Raw genomic sequence first — 19,279 nt, 5'->3', positions numbered from 1 at the left:
GCGGCTGGGGGTAGCGTGAAGGAGGCTTGGGATGCGTGAATGACTGAGTTATTGTGATTTTTTTTTTTTTTGTGAGCTGAACGAAGAAGAAGTAGGATAAAGGGTGGTGGTTTGTGATCTGAACGAAGAAGAAGAAGCTGAGGCCATAAATGAAGTATTGTGATTTATTTTTTTTTTTAACTGCTTGATTTATCTTATTAATTTTAATGACATATAAAGTCATCCATTTGTCTTGGTTTTAACACACATATTTTTTAAAAGCAATGAAAAGGTTGAAAAAAATTAAGTGAAATAATAAACTGGCCGGACGGCCGGACCAGTCCAGGAATAATAATAATAATACATAGCCATGAAAGGGTAGTATTCAAACCAAATAATATTATGTTGGTGTAACACTGCAAATTGATTATCCGGCATTTATAATACGTTTTTTTAATAATACGTTTTTTTAATACATTTATAAAAAAATAAAAAAAAAACCACTCGCGCCCCCTCTCGCGCCCCTCCACACCATGTCCCGGGGCGCGAGCACCACACCCAACACCCATCTTATCAAGTTTCTCTCTCTGCCACACGTCACAATATTATTGGCTGGAGCCCCCACTCGCGCCCCCTCTCGCGCCCCCCACACCCCTCGGCCTTATTCTACATTTTATTTTTTGTCAAATATTTTTAAAATTAATTAAAATAAAAAAATATCGGTGACTGATGGTACTATATATACAGCTTCACATGACCACAGGAGGCGTGTGTTTCTTCTTCTTTCCATTTTCAATTCTTTTGACCTTCTTCTCTCCTTCTTTAGCAAACCTTAAAACACATTGCTTGTTCTTGTTGAATGCTAGAGGTACAACTACTTTATGCACATTTAAATCATGAATGTACAACTATAGGGTTATATTATCTAGCTTTATAGGGTGCATGTGCATAATAACATCATGAGTTGTTATTATTGTTAATGGTTTCATCTGTATCATTATGAACATTACAATAAAAAATATATGAATAAATCTTGTTTTGTTTGGTAGCAGGAACATTTTTTTATAACGGAAATGGCCCAGAATCTTGGAACGAAGAAAGAAGTAATCCCATCTTTGATTAGATCTATAGATGCTAATGAAGTTGTGGGATTTGATGATAATCTCACGAAACAATGTGTGTTACATATTGAAATTAAGGTATGTTTTCTTATTTAATCTAATCGATTCGGTAGTGATATATCCAGGTCCTTTTCATGAAGATTTGATTAATATTTTGTTGAGAACTTTTATTAGGATTCTGAAGAAAACATATTAGAACGCGAGATCTCGAATATTAATTTGCACCATAATCGAACACCATCAATTTCCATCAGCATGCCATCATCTCCAATAGAAGGTCACTCGCAAAACACCAAAAGAGTTGCATTCAATGAGGATGTTGAACTTGTTAGTAAGAATAATATGAATGAACCAGAACAACCCACCGGTTCAGCCACTAAATATTATTCACAGCCCATACCAACTGGGGTCGGTTTTGAAGCGGCAGCAGCAGGGAACTACCCGAAGGCCCCGCTGAGAAACCCGAGAATTTAGAAGCTAAAGGATGAAAGATTTACCTCGTTTAAGAGGTGGTCGGGTAAACTCGAGAGACAAATCTCGAATTTACAAGGGAAACCTTCTGCCGAACCGGCTGTTAGCACTCCCCGGAGTGAGAATGTGCCGGTTGATCGGTATTTTGATGCATTAGAAGGACCGGAGTTGGATATTCTCAGGGTATGCTTTCTCGTCCCATCTATTTTTATTTATTTGTTTTATTTATAGAAAATCAACAAAATATATGTTTTTTTTATTTTTATTTTCTAAGTTTGAGATAAAGGTTTTAACAAATTTATTTTAATTTATAAAATTATCATTTCACTTTCTTGTTTTTAGTAAAGAAATTGTTTTTGCCAACTACAAGCTTTCTCAAAACACAACATACTGGAGTTGGCATTATAGAATATTTTAATTTTACAAAATTGTCATTCACCTTTTTTCTTGTTTTCAGTTCAAAAGTTGTTTACGCCAAGTAGTAGAAGCTTACTCAAAACACACCGTGTTGAGTTGGCATAAGAGATTAGAAATTAAAAAAAAAAAATTCTTTGTTAAACGCATTGATCAACATGATAATTTTGCTTTTATTTTTCTATAAAAAAATACTTTTACTTTATAACACTATTTGTATCATAATCTTTCAAAAACTAGACGTAAAGTACGATTTAATTACAAGCACGAATACATTTTATATTGATTCTAACAAACATATCTATGTATGTTTCTTGTTTTATCAGCCATCCGAGGAAATAGTTCTCCCCGAAGACAAACAATGGCCGTTTCTCCTCCGGTTTCCCATCTCATCATTCGGTATATGTCTCGGCGTCAGCAGTCAAGCCATGATGTGGAAGAAACTAGCGCTGAACGACTCAACACACTTCCTCCACGTAAGCCCTAACGTCAACCTCATCCTATGGTGCGCTTCGGTCCTCCTCTTCGCCATCGTCGCCTCCACTTACCTCCTAAAAGTAACATTCTACTTCGAAGCCGTTCGTCGCGAATACTATGGGGCGTTGTTGGGTGCCTCAATGGGGCTGAAAGAAGGACCGATCTTCTTCTTTGCGGTGGGGTTGGCGCATTACATGGTCTTGTTTGTTACTTTGTATCAAAGACTTCCTACTAATGCAACTTTGCCTAAAGATTTTCATCCGGTGTTTTTTCTGTTTGTTGCTGCTCCCAGTGTTGCCTCGATGGCGTGGTGTGACACTCCGTAAATCAAGCCTTTTCCATACAATGCGTAATTATGTTTTCTTAACGTTAAATTCCCACATGATAAATTTTATTAAGTTTAATCACGATGAGTCTAGCATAGGCTTGCATACACGATACATTGCATATAAGTAATTTAATTCAAATTACTTAAACTTTCGGATTTTGCCCGACGAATATATACGTTGGTGATAATTTATTTTAGAGACTCGAAGTATATTAAATGATCCTATAAGGTTTGAATTATATGGTATATGATTCTATTTTATAAATACCAACAACGGAAGCGTATTAATTCTTCTAGCGTTATCTTCTTGTTCTGTTTGTTTTACTTTAACGGACCTATTTCGTGAAATAGCACCGACATAAAAGCATACGAACATTAGAGATAAAAATAATAACATTACACGCAATAATAATGCATAAAATTTATATTTATGTATTCGATTACGAGTTTGAAATAATATTACGTTCGTATAATATATGTATGTATTTCCACTCATATAAATAACGTATGTCTCTTAAATAATTAAACATGTCTACCGAAAAATACCTATAGAAACATACTAAAGTAATAAGCTAAACTTGTTTTCATACAACTTTTTATATTGGTATAAGAGACACAACTTAAAATTCACTTATTTATTTACTACAAGAATTCAATGATTGATATAGTGTTCTCTCTTTAAGAAAGCATGATACTGATTTGTCAAACAACCATCAACATCCCATTTTAACTAATAAAAATCACCTGATGCACAAACTTCTTCAAATTTAAAATCCATATATAGACTACATATTATATATAAGCCATGAACAAAATTCATGGTTTTTCTTGTCAGTGGCAACGTATGCTCACGACCATCATCATTATTTTTATATAAAATCTGGTAGATGTTATTGGTCAAAGATTTGTATTCACATCTCAAGCATCATACATCAAATTGTGTACCAACCCAACCTACCCTATCTTTTCTTTTCCTTCATATATGGTCGATCCATCACTACACACAAACGATGTCTTTGCATTATTTATTAACCAACATTACACTCCACCTATCTAAATATTTTAATTCTTTATATAACAAATTCCATAGTATACAAATTTGGGATTATAAACTCTTTCTGCAAAGAAGAGTTCACAACAACCTCTAACAATCACACGAAACTCTTTCACCACTCTCTGTGTTAACACAACTAGTACCACCATAGATACACCACCCACCACTGGCGCGACACGTTGTTGTAGCTTCAAACACAACCAGAGATACCTCTACGGTCCGTTATTAGACCCAAACTCAGCCCGAAAACACCCTTCTGTCTCAACCCATAAACCGAACACACCGTGCCCGTACTAGCATCCAAACTACATCAAGGAATGAGCCTCGCAAAGTGGAGCTAGCACAAGCCTTTTTGTCTCATTAATCCGTAGTCATAATCCTAGAACTAATGACAAAACAACACATGTATTCACGAGAACCAAAGGATCTGTGTTTAGTGGTAGATAAGGCGGGAAGACGAGTTTGTAGTTTGTAGTGGCGGAAAACGAAAGATTGGACGGGTTAACTGATATTGATTGTTGTTACCTGCTTGCATGTGCTAAGGTGAGTTTTCACGAGCCCCTTTTTAATGAACTGTTTTAAATATTTTCCCGGGGCGGAAAGCATGTCTTTATTAAAGTATTTAAGTACATACCGATCGTATGGAAACACTTGTATATTTATATATATATGGTTTGATGCACAGAATATATAAATTGTTCATTGTGTGGGATTGTTCTGGGGTAACATAGTTCCCAGAGGTTATTATTGTTCTGGGGTAACTTAGTTCCCAGAGGTTATTATTGTTCTGGGGTAACTTAGTTCCCAGAGGTTATTATTGTTCTGGGGTAACATTGTTCCCAGAGGTTATTATTGTTCTGGGGTAACTTAGTTCCCGGAGGTTATTATTGTTCTGGGGTAACTTAGTTCCCAGAGGTTATAAATGTTCTGGGGTAACATAGTTCCCAGAGGTTATTATTGTTCTGGGGTAACATAGTTCCCAGAGGTTATTATTGTTCTGGGGTAACATAGTTCCCAGAAGATTAATGGAAATGTTCTGGAGTAACATAGTTCCCAGCATAATTACATTGCTAATAAATGATTATTAAAATGATCTGTCAGTGTTTATTTAAATTAGTGAAACTCACCAACTATTCGTAGTTGACCCGTTTTCTTTACATGTTTTCTAGGTATGCCCAAGTTGGAATGATTGATATGTGCTTAATGATCTGTGCTACTTGTTGGAAGCTTGCTGATCTATATTTTGTAATGAATATATTAATGTCTTATCGGTAAAACATGTGTGTAACACCTAGACAGTAACGAAACTCGCAACAATGTAATATGATATAAATTAATGTAGTGGTATTTTCTTTATAAGCAATGCTGTTGATATCAGTTGTGTCTGTTGCATCCCGTTTACGTTTCCGCTGCGGTTACGGGGTGTTACACGTGGGCAAAGATTAATGGATCCTTCGATTATAGGTCGAGGATTGCTTACTTCATCGCCATGTTCCTCTACTTCTCACTGGTTAGTTCTACATTCTATGGAAGTTGTAATTAGAATACACTAGGGAGGGTTTATTTTTAGGAGTTTTTATTATCAGAAAATTTTAACCGATAAATTTTACAAGATGGAAACCATTTGCGCCAATATTAAAATCCGTTGCGTCAAAAATGAAATATGTTGTTGGTGCATAGATGTCAGTAGTTCATATGTCTAATGTCTGTAATCGAGTCTGTAATATTGTTTATGTAATTGTTTGTTTAAAGCGAAGTTGTTGACAAGTTCGCCTAGGCGAACTTGTTGAACGAGCGAAGTTATAGACAACTTCGCCTGAGGCGAAGTTGTCGTGTATTTATATAGGCTACGGTCTACTGTTTACTTGGGGGTTTTGAGTCGATCGAGTAGTTCAGTTTACGTGTAATTCAGTGAGTCAAGTGACGTGAGGTCGAGAGTCTGTAAGTATCACGGTTCGAGTTATTAATATAACGTGTGTTTGTTCGTATCGTGTTCGTGTGTTTGTGAGCTTGTGTTCTACGTCCGTAACGATCTACACAGGGACTCCGCACCTGTGTATATCGGGATATCTCGTGTGATCCGTCCAGGGAACCTACAATTGGTATCAGAGCTTTTGCTCGATTGTGTGGTTCCGGATATTCACGCGGGTGTAGAATTCGCTCCATTTCGGGTATTCTCGGGACGAGTTTTTGTTGTTTTTGCTCATTCTAGCCTCCTACCAGTGTGTTCAAGCCTTTAAACCGTCAAAATCGTCGTTAAAATCCGATTTTCAGATCTGCAGAAAGTTTAAGTTCGTCAGGCGAAGTTGCTGTTCATCAGGCGAAGTTGCCGTCAGGATACGTAGGGTTTCAGCGAAGATATAAGGAGAAGCGAAGTTATTCACAACTTCGCCTACCTCCTCAACTTCGCCTAACTCAGCGAAGTTCTCCTCAAGTTCGCCTAGCTCAGCGAAGTTTTCTTCAAGTTCGCCTACTCTCTAAGTTCGCTTACCCTAAGCGAAGTTATTCTTAACTTCGCCCAGTCACGCGAATTTAAGAAGAATCCAGCGAAGTTATTACTTAAGCGAAGTTATCCTTAACTTCGCCTACAGTACTGTTCAGAGGAAATTTTTTAACTTCGCCCTTTTCAGAATTTTTCGGGTTTCTTAGTCTTCAAGAAGGATGTCGTCGATCAACATTTCGGAGCTTGTAAAGATGGAAGTTGAAGCGGGGTCAGCTACAAAGGCCCCAAGGTTGCTAAAGGGAACCGATTTTGTCTCGTGGAAGGATCGGTTCATACAATACGTTAAGTACCAGGATGCGAAAATGTGGATATGCATCCAAGATGGATATATTCCACCAATCATGGAGTATGAGGGTCGAGACCAAATCAAGAAATACAGTAAAATGGAAGAGGAGGAGAAAAAGATGTATGAAGCCGAGAGCAAGGCTCATGCTGCAATCACAATGGCTCTTCCACAGGAGATCCTCCATACGTTCAGAAAGTATACATCAGCTAGAGAGCTTTGGGAAGCTCTTGAGAGCAGATTTGAAGGAAATGTAGGTATTCGGGCTTCAAAGATAAAGTTGCTCAAGACTCAATTTTCAGTCTTTAAGTACTTAAAGAACGAATCTCTAGATGACATTATCACTCGATATTATCATCTAATGACTGAATTGAGTAACTACTCCATTTCATATCGAGAAGAAGAGATTGTGGAAAAACTTCTCGATGCTCTCCCACCAAAATGGGAGATGTATACTGTACTAATGAGGGAAGACAAGGACTTCCCTACTTATGACCTTGAAACCGCTGTCAACAAGCTCAGAACTTTTGAGCTTAATATGGTAAGAAAAGAAACATCTATGGATCAGGTTCAAGATTCAGGCATGTACGGTGCGAAAGTAAACTCCAATACAAGTTCAAAGACTGATTCTGCCGCCTACTACTCGAAAGGTGAGTCGGGTGCCAATTCTTCACAGGAGGGGCATGTGTCAGTAAACTCAAATGGGGATGTTTGCTTTGTTGCGGGTGGATCAAGTGGTACACAACAGACAGCAAGCAAGAGTAGTGGATCTTCAAGTTCCTCAAGCAATAATTACTCTAAGATGCCAATGAGCGTCAAATCTGATGAAGAGCAGTTTGGCCTCTATGCTTCATTTATTGCTTCATATGAAAACTATATTCAAGGAAAGGTGGTTGATCCAGCAATGCTAGATGAAGACTATGACCAGATCGATGCTGATGATCTGGACGAAATGGATTTACAATGGCAGATGGCCATGATAGTGAGGAGAGTGAAGAAGTTTATGAGAAAGACGGGGAGAAAGTTTGTTGGTGGCAGGCCAGGGTTCGACAAGTCTAAGGTGAGGTGCTATAACTGTCAACAAAACGGGCACTTTGCCAAAGATTGCAGAAACGAGCGAGTTGAACGTGGTCAGGGCCGGTCTGCACAGCACACTGGGAGTACTAAAGAAGTCAATGCCATGATGTCCAGAGAAGCAGGTGAATACAACTGGAACCTGCATTCGAATGAAACTAGTGAACAGGCAAATATGGCTAAGGTTGAGAATGAAGAACGTGAGAAGACTACCGGAGAAGAGAAAGCTACTGGTAAGGAAAAAGCTTTCATGGCAGATAACAATGATCAACTCTCCGAGGTAAGTTCTAAATCTATTTGTACTAAATGTGAGAATTTGTCTGAGCAACTTGCTACCATAACTGATCAGTATGTTCGTTTAGATGCTGAATTTAAAACTCTTAAAGAAGATCATCACTTTATGAAAGCAAGAGAAAACAGTTACAAAGTTAAAATAAAAGCATGTGAAAAAGATGTTAAAAGCTTAAAAACAAAACTTGCTGAAAAAATTGAAGTAATTGATCTAAGTTATGAGGTTTTAGAAGAAAAGACTAAACTGATTGCTGAACGAGAAAAGCAGATTGCTGACCACCAGGTGAAAGTGGTGGAACTGAACCGAAAACTTGAGCAGTTCCGAAAGTCCTCAGCTATTCTTGATCACCTTGTTAGTGATCAAGGTACCTCTACAAAGAGGGGAGGAATTGGTTATCACGAGGTTCCACCACCTTATAACCACAATTACACTTTTAACCCTAGTGTTCAGAAATCTGTTGATTTTGAAGTTCCTCAGACAGTTCCAATCAAGGTTACGAGTAAAGAACCAAGTGTTAGTAGTGGCGAAACGAGTTCGCCTGTTTCAAGTGTGAAAATTTCTGTTACGAGTCCAGTCTCATCGGATTCGGATAAGTTGTCCGAATCAGGTAAGACAAAAGAGAAGGTAGTGTTACCCACTGGTGGAGAAAAAGATAAAACTTCTAAAAAGAATACTCCACTCAACCCGTACGTCCCACCTTATGTGAGACGAACGGCCGGTAACACAGCCTCTACATCCAAAACAACATTTGAAAAGAAAATGGAGTATAGGTGTTGTTTTAGGTGTAATAAGTTAGGACATCTTGTTGCAGATTGTCCTCTGACGCCGAAATTCAGAGGCGTGAGGCCTATTAAAACTGAGCATAAGTCTAATGGTAATTTTAATACTGTTAAAAATGAAAACCCTTCAAAGTTCCGAAATGTAACTAATTCAGGTTTTCACAGAAACAAACCTCAGTTTAACAATGCTAATAACCAAACCACAAGATATAATACTTTCAATGTTCATAGGTTTGGAAGGCCTCACACTCAATTTCCAAGGAGATTTCCTAATAGGACTGACAGGAATTATCCAGATGCTAACTTTGGAAAGCAGAAGTACGGGATGTATAGATCCAAGACCAATTGGTCTTGGGTCCCTAGATTCTAATCCTTTGCTTTATTGTGCAGGAACAGTTGAACAGGGCTTCCCACAGTCTTTGGATTGTAGATAGCGGCTGTTCCCGGCACATGACGGGTAACAAATATTTGTTGCACGACTTAAAACCTGTTCAAGGAGCGAGAGTTAGCTTTGCTGGTGAAAGTGGAGGAAGAATTACTGGAAAAGGAACGGTGTCCAATGGGAAAATAACTCTTGAGAATGTGAACTTTGTAAAAGAGTTGAAGCACAATCTGCTGAGTGTGTCGCAGATTTGTGATAAGGAGTATACTGTTCATTTCACGAAGAATGAGGCGATCGTGTTGAAGCCTGGTTTTCAGATACCAGACGAGTGGATAGTAATGAAAGCTCCACGTGATACAAATACTTATGTGATGGATATGAGGTCTACTGAAATGGCCACGGGAGAATCATGTTTAATGACGAAAGCAAGCGAATCAGAATCCGAACTATGGCACAGGAGGATGGGGCACATTCATCTTCGGAAGATGAACCACATTGTCAGAAATGGGCTTGTGATGGGCGTTCCCTTGAAAAGTTTTAACTTTGAAGACAAATGTGTTGCATGCAAGAAGGGAAAGCAACACAAGAAATCCCATCTCACTAAGAAGGTCAACTCTATTGCTAGTACTCTAGAACTGCTTCACATGGATCTCTTCGGTCCCGTGAATGTAAAAAGTCTAGGAGGTACGTCTTACTGCTTGGTGATCACTGATGACTACTCGCGATATTCGTGGGTATATTTTCTGAAATCGAAAGATGAGACGGCTCAAATGGTGAAGAATTTGATTACCAAAGTTGAGAACGTTATGAGTAAAACAGTTAAGTTCATCAGAAGTGACAATGGGACGGAGTTCAAGAATTTTGAAATGGAGATTTTCTGTCTTCAGAAAGGAATTGAACATCAATACAGCGCTCCGTATACTCCGCAACAGAATGGAGTGGCTGAAAGGAAGAACCAAACTTTAATTGAAGGAGCCAGAACTATGCTGGCAGATTCGAAGCTTCCAGTGATGTTCTGGGCTGAAGCAGTTGCTACAGCCTGCTATGTTCTGAATAGAGTGTTAACCGTTAAGAGACTTGGTAAAACTTGTTACGAGCTTATGCATGGAAGGAAGCCCAACTTGAGTGGTCTTGAACCATTCGGGTCCCCTTGTTCGATCTTGAAGACAAACTCTAAATTTGGAGAAGTAGCCGATGAAGGAATCTTAGTCGGTTATGTTGTTGGTACACCCAACAGACGTGTCTTCAATACTTTGACCTGCAAGGTGGAGGTGGTGTGTAACACCGACATCACAAGTTACCAACCGCCAAAACCTAGCAATGGACCTGCTGAGCTTTTCGACTATGTTAAGCTTTTTAAGTCGTTTAACGTACCGGATTTGGAAATTTCTGAAGAAGAAGAAAGAGCTGCTACGAAGATGATACTCGATGAGGAAGAAAATCTATTGCAAAGACAGCTGATTGATAAATGTCAACCTTCCTCATCAAACACTATCGGTACCCCTGCTGCCTCTACTGAAGAAGAATTTATCAATTCTTTTCACTCTCAGCATGAAACAACCATTGATGAGATCTCTTCTAATTTGGAAGATAATTTGCATGTCGGTTCTGTTCCGACCACGAGAATTCATAAAGATCACCCTTTGGATAATGTGATTGGTGATGTGTCCTCAGGTGTACAAACGAGAAGTAGCTTGAATGAACACACCTGTGTTTATACAAGCATTAAGGAGACAGGAATAATCAATGAATGCCTGTATACCTGCTTTATAAGCCAGATTGAGCCGAAGAATTATCAAATGGCTTTAAAGGACAGCTCGTGGGTCGAGGCAATGCAAGAAGAGTTGGCTCAATTCGAGAAGATAGAAGTTTGGACTTTGGTTGAAAAACCAAAGAATGTGCATGCGATAGGCACAAAATGGGTGTTTAAGTGCAAGAGAGATGATAAGGGGATTATTATCAGAAACAAGGCGAGGCTAGTCGTTAAAGGTTTTAATCAACAAGAGGGGATTGATTATAACGAAGTGTTCGCTCCTGTCGCCAGGTTGGAAGCCATAAGATTGTTTTTGGCGTTTGATGCTCATGAAAAGATGAAGGTGTTTCAGCTAGATGTGAAGAGTGCGTTTTTGAATGGGAAAATTGATGAGGTTGTGTATGTTGAGCAACCTCCGGGTTTTCCTGACCCAGACTATCCAGATCACGTGTACAGGTTGAGCAAGGCGTTGTATGGATTACATCAGGCACCTCGTGCCTGGTATGCAACTTTATCGGATTACTTGCTCGAGAATGGTTTTGAAAGAGGGAAAATTGATAGCACGTTGTTCTTCAAAAGAGATGGAAGCGACTTCCTGCTGGTACAAGTCTACGTGGATGACATTATATTTGCTGCATCAAAAGTCTCCATGTGTCAGGAGTTTGAAGCCGTCATGAAGAAAAGGTTTGAAATGAGTGCTATGGGTGAACTAACTTTCTTTCTAGGATTGCAGGTTGATCAGAGGAAGGACGGGATGTTCATTCATCAGACGAAGTATGTTCATGATGTGCTCAAGCGCTTCAAGATGGAGGACAGTTCTCCATATGATACTCCAATCTGCGTCAATCACAAATTGGGTGCTGAAGTAGACGGTGATGCAGATGTGGACCCAACTCAATATCGGGCAATAATAGGTTCTTTAATGTACTTAACTGCATCTAGGCCTGATATAATGTTTGCTGTTTGTCTTTGTGCACGTTTTCAGGCAAATCCAAAAGAATCTCATTTGAAAGGTGCAAAGAGGATACTGCGGTATCTCAAGGGCAAGCCGAAGCTGGGGTTGTGGTACCCGAGAGGAGGAGACTTGGAGCTGGTCGCTTACACAGACTCTGATTATGGAGGGTGCAATCAGAGTCGGAAGTCAACAACTGGAGGATGTCAGTTTCTTGGTGGCAGATTGGTGTCGTGGCAATGCAAGAAGCAGACTTCAGTCGCAATTTCAACCTGTGAGGCAGAATACATGGTAGCATCCAACTGCTGCTCTCAGGTTCTTTGGATTCAGCAACAGTTGCGCGACTATGGTCTGAATTTCTTACTTACTCCTATTTGCATTGATAACACAGCTGCTATCTCAGTAACTAACAATCCCGTGAAACATAGTAAAACTAAACACATTGACATACGTCATCATTTCATATGGGATTGTGCTGAGAAGAAACTGATAATTCTTGAAAAGGTGGATACGCTTGATAATTTCGCTGATTTATACACTAAAGCGTTTGACAAATCGCTTAAAAATATGTCGGTTACATCAGTTTGAAGGACTTGTCTTCGGATATGTTTTGGTCCTCATTTTCTACTTGTAGATTTTGAGGATAGCCATTAACCAGATTACTGATAGTGACCTGGGCGGTTTATGATGAGTTTTTCATTCTTTCGCTTAAAATTAGTCGATCATACTTAGTTAGAAGGACACATACTGTTATATGGTCGGTCCAGCTGATCCATTGGGTCTTCGGGATAGCCGTTTACCTGAAGACTTTGTTTTGGTCGGGGCGATTAATGTTAAAAATTTTTTAAGGGAAATGAAATTATTTTTCAAGTCTGTTACTTCGTAAGAAGTTCGTTAGCTATGTTAAACGGAAAATTGATCCAACCTTGGAAAATGATAGATATACTGATTCTGTGTGCTTAACTAGTGAAGTTATTAGGGCTTAAAAGGCTGTAGGACAATCATTGTATGTCATGGTAACTTTTTATGGTGCGTAAAAGTAGATGTGATACAAACTAAATTTACTTGATTTTACGTGGAAACTCCTTAAGAGTTTTGCATGTCTTCAGATATATCTTTCCGAATGATAGGCAGAAAAGCGATTACCCGGTCATACACGAGCCCATGTGTGTTCTGATTCCCGTGAAGATAGCGTCTCAAGATACTGCAGTGATCCAGATACGGGACTTGCAGTTAATTTCTACTTTGAAGTCTATGTTTAAAAAAAAATAATAAAAAAATAAATAAATAAATAAATAAAAATTTTTGGAGTTATTGAAACATATTAGAGATGACAATATCAAGACTTCACAATCATTGAGTAAGAGAAGAGAACGGGAAGCAGATCACGAGTATTTACAACTTAATCAGACACTATGGGTCGAAGTCAATTCGGGGTGACTTGGGGAAAGCCAAATACGCTTTGAGGATAGATAGGAGGCATCAATATTTCTGAGTTGTTGCCCACTTAAATTTTGAGGCATAATTGAACATAACTCGTATCACAGAAACGATGAAAACCATCTTAAGTATATTACCTGCTTACAACCTGTCTCTATATGTCATAATACAGCTAAACACGGATCTATGTGACAGTCACGAAATTAGTATGATTCCTGTTCGGATCTTTTCTAAAACGTGGTAGTCCCTAACTAGACTGAAATTTGATCCCTTATACTTTAAACTTTTAAAGTTTTTGTACTTAGATAGTTTTATGATTTTTTAACTGGTTACTTAGAATTGATCATGTCATTTATTTCTTAATGGGAAGTTTTAAAGAGTTAATTGAAAAATGTTCAAATTATAAGGTTTGATTTTGTAAATATATAGGCGATGTTGTTGAACAGGCGAAGTTGTGGTTAACTTCGCCTAGGCGAAGTTATCTGTAACTTCGCCTGAATAACTCCGCCCATATATAAGGATTATCAACAGTCATTCCTGTTCATTAATATCAAACTCAGCGAACTTATCTTATTCACAGCGAACTTATACTAATCCTTTGTGTTATCTTGTTCTTCGATTTCAAACCGATCTAAAGGTTGTTAGGGTTCGTTTATCACATGTTATATGTTCTTTGATTAATCTAAGGTTGTTTCGACAACCGGGTTATTAACCTCAAATCGTCGGACATTCAACCGATTTTCAAAACTTGTTGTTACGTGTTAATAAACATACTGATCGTCAACATGTCCTTAAAACTTGTGTTTAACAGTATTTAATCGTCTAAACTAGCCGAAAACATCAACTGCACGTTGTTCCATTAAATTTACTGTCGCCGATTCAGATTCAGGCGAAGTTAGGGTTTAGGCGAAGTTATCAGCAACTTCGCCTGAAACTTAAGTTCGCCTGAGGCGAAGTTATCCGTAACTTCGCCCGAAGCTTAAGCTCGCCTGAGGCGAAGTTATCCGTAACTTCGCCTGAAACTTAAATTCGCCTGAGGCGATGTTGTGATGAGGCGAAGTTAACATTAACTTCGCCTAAGATCATTTTACTTAACATTAATCAGACGAACTTAAAGCTGAAGCGAAGTTGTTCCCAACTTCGCCTCAACTTTAACTTCGCCTATACAGAGTTTATCACAACTTCGCTCATGGTAATCAGCGAACTTGTGCTATGTCTTTATGTTGTTCTAACTTGGTTCGTTTGTTGCAGATATGGCTGCGGTAGCTGGTGCTGGAGGTGCAGGAGGAGACGATGGTGACAATCAGAGACAATTTTTCCCAGGTCACAATATGTACATCACCCTTGACCCGGAGGCGAGCGGTGTGGACGATTACCGCGAGATCATAACTTTCCTCCTGCGCTCGAGGATTTTTCATGCGATCACAAACACTCTGCCGATATCTCTACCGAATATCGAAGACTTCTGGCAGACGGTCGAATACGACTGTCGTGTTGAGCCCCCGGTCATGCGAGCGACGGTGAACAATCAACAAGTTCAGTTCAATTCTGAACAGATACGGGTGGCCTTACGATTCGGTGAAGAGACTAGGGATGACCCTACAGAGTTCATAGCTCCGTTCCGTGATGGAGCGTTTCTCCGAATGGGCTACTCTGGTCCATTAGGAGATACCCAGAGGAGGAAGGGTTTCCTTCTAGATCAGTGGCGCTTCCTCATGCACGTTATGATAGTTTGCATGTCTGGGAGGAAGGCGGGCACTGACGGTATGGGTGCGACCATGCAGTCTGCAATGACTGCACTGACCTATAACAAACGTTATAGCTTCAGTCAAATGGTCTTCTACGAGATTGATAGGCAGAGAAGGGCGATGTCTCGGGAGCGGTTCATTATGTACCCACGGTTCATCCAGATGATATTGAACCATGTCGCTCCGACTCTACCTCAGAGACGCCCTATAAGATACGTGGAATCTGTGAGCAAACGTATCTTTGCTCAATGCCGCACGTCGAGTGCGAGGAGCAACCCTGAACGTCGTCCCAGGCATACTCCACTGTTTGGGTTTTTAATCAACCCAGAGTATGTTCCTGCTGGTGGGGACGAGTTCAGAGATCCTCAACCGCGACAGGCAAGAGCAACTCAAGCTGTTCCTGCTCCTGCTGTGCCTGTTGTGTCTGCTGCAGAGGATATTGATCTTGACGCTGTTTTTGGAGGTCAAGGTTATTTTGATATGGATCACGTTGAAGAGGTGCAGGTCTCGGCTGCACAGGGTTCGGGTGTAAGTGTTACTAGAGCAGCAACTTCGATAGCTGACTCAGATTTGGATGAGATTATGGATGAGGGGAGACGGTTGATGGTGTCTCGAGAGAGAACGTTTGGGAAAAGAAAGAGAACGGAAGATGATGAAGAGTCAGAAGAGGAAGAAGACATACATAAGCTGATAAGAAGATCAAGACGGGAAAGGACAGGTGCTGGCATGGGAGCTGGAGAGACTTCAAGGACGGTACGTTTCGCTCCGGCAGCACTGTCTGGTATGTCTATCGTTCCTTCTTCTGTACAGGTGACAAGTACAAGCGCTGCGGATGTTCCCGTGGTGGCTACATCATCGGCTGGCATTCCATCCATCACTGCTATCCAGACGTCGACTCCGGAGATCGTGTCTCTACCGCCTCCAACGCTTACTCAGTCGGTGGTAGCTGCACGTTTTGTGGAGTCAACGGTCGTTACTGCTGCAGGGTTATCAGGTATGGTACCACCTGCGGTTACGCCTGCTTCTGGTTTCTCGCCTACGCCTACTTCAGACTCAAAGAGAATAGCTTCACTAGAGCGGATCGTGGCAGAGCAATCTAAGACTATTCAAAGCCTAGTGGAAGCAAATTAATTACAGGCATCCCTCCTGGTTGAGCATGGGAAAGTTATAGATGCCTTGAAGGAGTTCTTGGCATCTCAGGGGGAGATGAGCTGTAAGGGCGACGAGCTCAGAACGAAGAAGAGAAACGACCGAGACGATGATCCCAATGCATCGAAAGATGCAGGTGGTGAGCTGCCAAGAACTTCTCAAGCTCTTGGTACTTCCACAGCTGAGGGGGAGTCTACCGACGCGGCTGGTGGTGATGATGTGGTGTTGGTGGAGGATGACGTGATTGATGCGTTGAAGGAGCTTGACGATGACATGTTCAGCGATGATGTGTTGTTTGATGAAGATGTGCTGCCGAGTGATATGATTGAGAAGATCGGTGAGCAGATTGTGATTGAAGATGGAATAGAAGAGGGGGAGATAGTAGAAGAAGACATTGAACACGAGATCCCAGATGTTGAGAAAGCCGACATGGGTGCTGAGATGGATGAGACTGAGTGGGAGGAGTAGCCTAGGTGGAAGGAAGGCTGTGCTCATTGGTTTATCAAGACCAAGAACCCTGCTGTTCCAGCAATGTTCAAGAAGAGTTATAACATCAAAGGCTATGCTGAGTCGAAGAAGGGAATTATTTGTTGGATTTATGATGAACAGATGAAGTTGTTTGTGGTGAAGCGTTATGATGGTATTCAATACTTCAAGAGAATGTTGAGATCTCTCAATACGTTGCCGGAATGTGAGGTGAAGGATTTGGCCAGGTTGGGCCTGATAAATAGAAGTGACAACAACATGGCAAGAGTGATTGAGAAGATTGTGTGGAAATAAAGCATAAAAGAAAAGAAGTTTGAACTATTAAAGCCACAGAAGGGAAAGCTCGTGGAGGATACAGAAAGGGGAATGAGAGCAGATGGCAAGCCATGGATGGTGATGAAGTACAAACCGATCCGATGCATCAAGGAGGTTCCAATGAAGAATATGCCTCAAGATGTGTTGAAGAATCTAAAATGGTGGTATGTTGATTGCCAGACTGCTGAAGCCGTGATGGAAGATGAAGATGAACAAGAAGTGCTGAGGGTGTATGACCCGATGCATCTTGTTAACTTATCGAAAGCTGATCTACAAGTGTTGAATGAAAAGAAGATATTCTATATTCCTGCTTGGAAGGATGAAGCAGGGAAATATCAGCGAGTAGTCACGGTGTGTGTTAGAGAAGGAGTGCACGCGTAAAGATACAGGATTACGAGACAAGAGCTGAAAGATCAAGATATGAAGCTACTGCCAAGGGGGGAGTCTGTTGGTGCATAGATGTCAGTAGTTCATATGTCTAATGTCTGTAATCGAGTCTGTAATATTGTTTATGTAATTGTTTGTTTAAAGCGAAGTTGTTGACAAGTTCGCCTAGGCGAACTTGTTAACCAAGCGAAGTTGTTGACAAGTTCGCCTAGGCGAACTTGTTGAACGAGCGAAGTTATAGACAACTTCGCCTGAGGCGAAGTTGTCGTGTATTTATATAGGCTACGGTCTACTGTTTACTTGTGGGTTTTGAGTCGATCGAGTAGTTCAGTTTACGTGTAATTCAGTGAGTCAAGTGACGTGAGGTCGAGAGTCTGTAAGTATCACGGTTCGAGTTATTAATATAACGTGTGTTTGTTCGTATCGTGTTCGTGTGTTTGTGAGCTTGTGTTCTACGTCCGTAACGATCTACACAGGGATTCCGCACCTGTGTATATCGGGATATCTCGTGTGATCCGTCCAGGGAACCTACATATGTTCTTGAAGTGATATTTGTCAAACACTTGTTAATTGAAACATCAACTCATTAGTATAGATGACTTGATTTTCCCTTTTACTATTTTATAGTTTTGAATCTTTGCGCTAATTTACAGGCGGTTCGAGTGAATTTATTCAGAGGGTTTAAGTTCTCCTTGGCATGGTGGGCATACACCTTTCCGATGACAGGAGCTGCAATCGCCACAATCCGATACACAAGCAAAGTCCCAAATATCGTGACTAAGTTTTTATCGGTTTCTCTTTCAACGATTGCAACACTGACGGTTTTTGGGTTGCTTGTAACCACAATTCTACACGCTTTTGTGTTACGAGATCTCTTCCCGAACGACATAGCCACCGCCATTAGTGACAGGAAGCCGAAAACAGTTCGGAAATGGTTCCACCGGAGGGCCAGTAGCTCTGAGAAAGATATTGAACATTACCTTAAATATGTGACTTCAAATGAGAAAAAGGTTGAGGTTTCAGTGACAGCCAAAGATGTTGAAAGTCAAAATCCGTTACCTTGAAATGGATTGATGTTATAGTGACCATTCAATTGAGGAATTTGGGCTTTCATTTTCCCATGATGTTGGATGTTAGAGAATGAATGGAACAAATTAATTAAGAGGATAATAATGCTGCCGGGTTGTAAACTTTTGTGATGATGTTGATGTTATGATAACTTAAGTCGTATGGTTCAATTCTATTCAATAATTTGAGTATCTTTTAAGTGTTTGTTGGTACAATGTTTGATGGAAAATGCTGTTCACGATTGTTTTTATGGTAAAGGTAAAAAGGGAATCATATATATCGGGCATTTTGGATGGTTTTGGTTTTCTAATCAATAGTTAGGCATAAATTTAGTGGTTTAGGTTTTATTTGCTACATGAGTGATAATATAATCATAAAAAATAAGAATTAGATACTTTATAATCAAAAAGGAATAAACGTTTTCATTGTCATACTCATGCATAGTGTTTCATGGAAATCTGTTTCAATATTTTAATTTAAGTTGATCAAGCATGAAATACAACGTAGAATATATAGGAACTGAACTAATCAACGTAGATTTCCATTATTCTATTGAAACTAGACTTTACACATAATTATATTCATAACTGATAATCTGAGTCTCCATTAGATATTAAATAGCTGGGCTGTTTACTTTTTGGGCTTCGGTGATTCTTGAATTGGGTTGTTTACTTGGATCCATTGTGGTGGTGTAAACATGAGCTAGGCTTGGATAACTAGTGTGCACGACATATTTCACGATAATAACTAAAATCTATAACAATATTTCATTTCATGATAAAACTTGATTAAAATACTGAGCTATATATCAGGTCAATTTGTGA

At 39.8% G+C, this 19,279-nt stretch overlaps 1 pseudogene across 1 annotated transcript; it reads left to right on the top strand.

Annotated features, from left to right (window-relative positions):
• Positions 1-1,044: 1,044 nt before the first annotated feature.
• On the top strand, positions 1,045-18,838 carry LOC143586948 (S-type anion channel SLAH3-like; annotated as a pseudogene). Its single transcript, XR_013144790.1, has 5 exons — positions 1,045-1,178; positions 1,275-1,754; positions 2,312-2,768; positions 5,275-5,354; positions 18,041-18,838. The product of XR_013144790.1 is annotated as an S-type anion channel SLAH3-like (transcript).
• The last annotated feature ends 441 nt before the right edge of the window (positions 18,839-19,279 follow it).

The sequence above is a fragment of the Bidens hawaiensis genome, unplaced genomic scaffold (assembly GCF_021521415.1).
Source record: "Bidens hawaiensis isolate Kalapana, Puna unplaced genomic scaffold, B.hawaiensis_p1.1 tig00035051_1, whole genome shotgun sequence".
Lineage (NCBI taxonomy): Eukaryota > Viridiplantae > Streptophyta > Magnoliopsida > Asterales > Asteraceae > Bidens > Bidens hawaiensis.
This window is presented reverse-complemented; position numbering and strand designations above follow the sequence as displayed.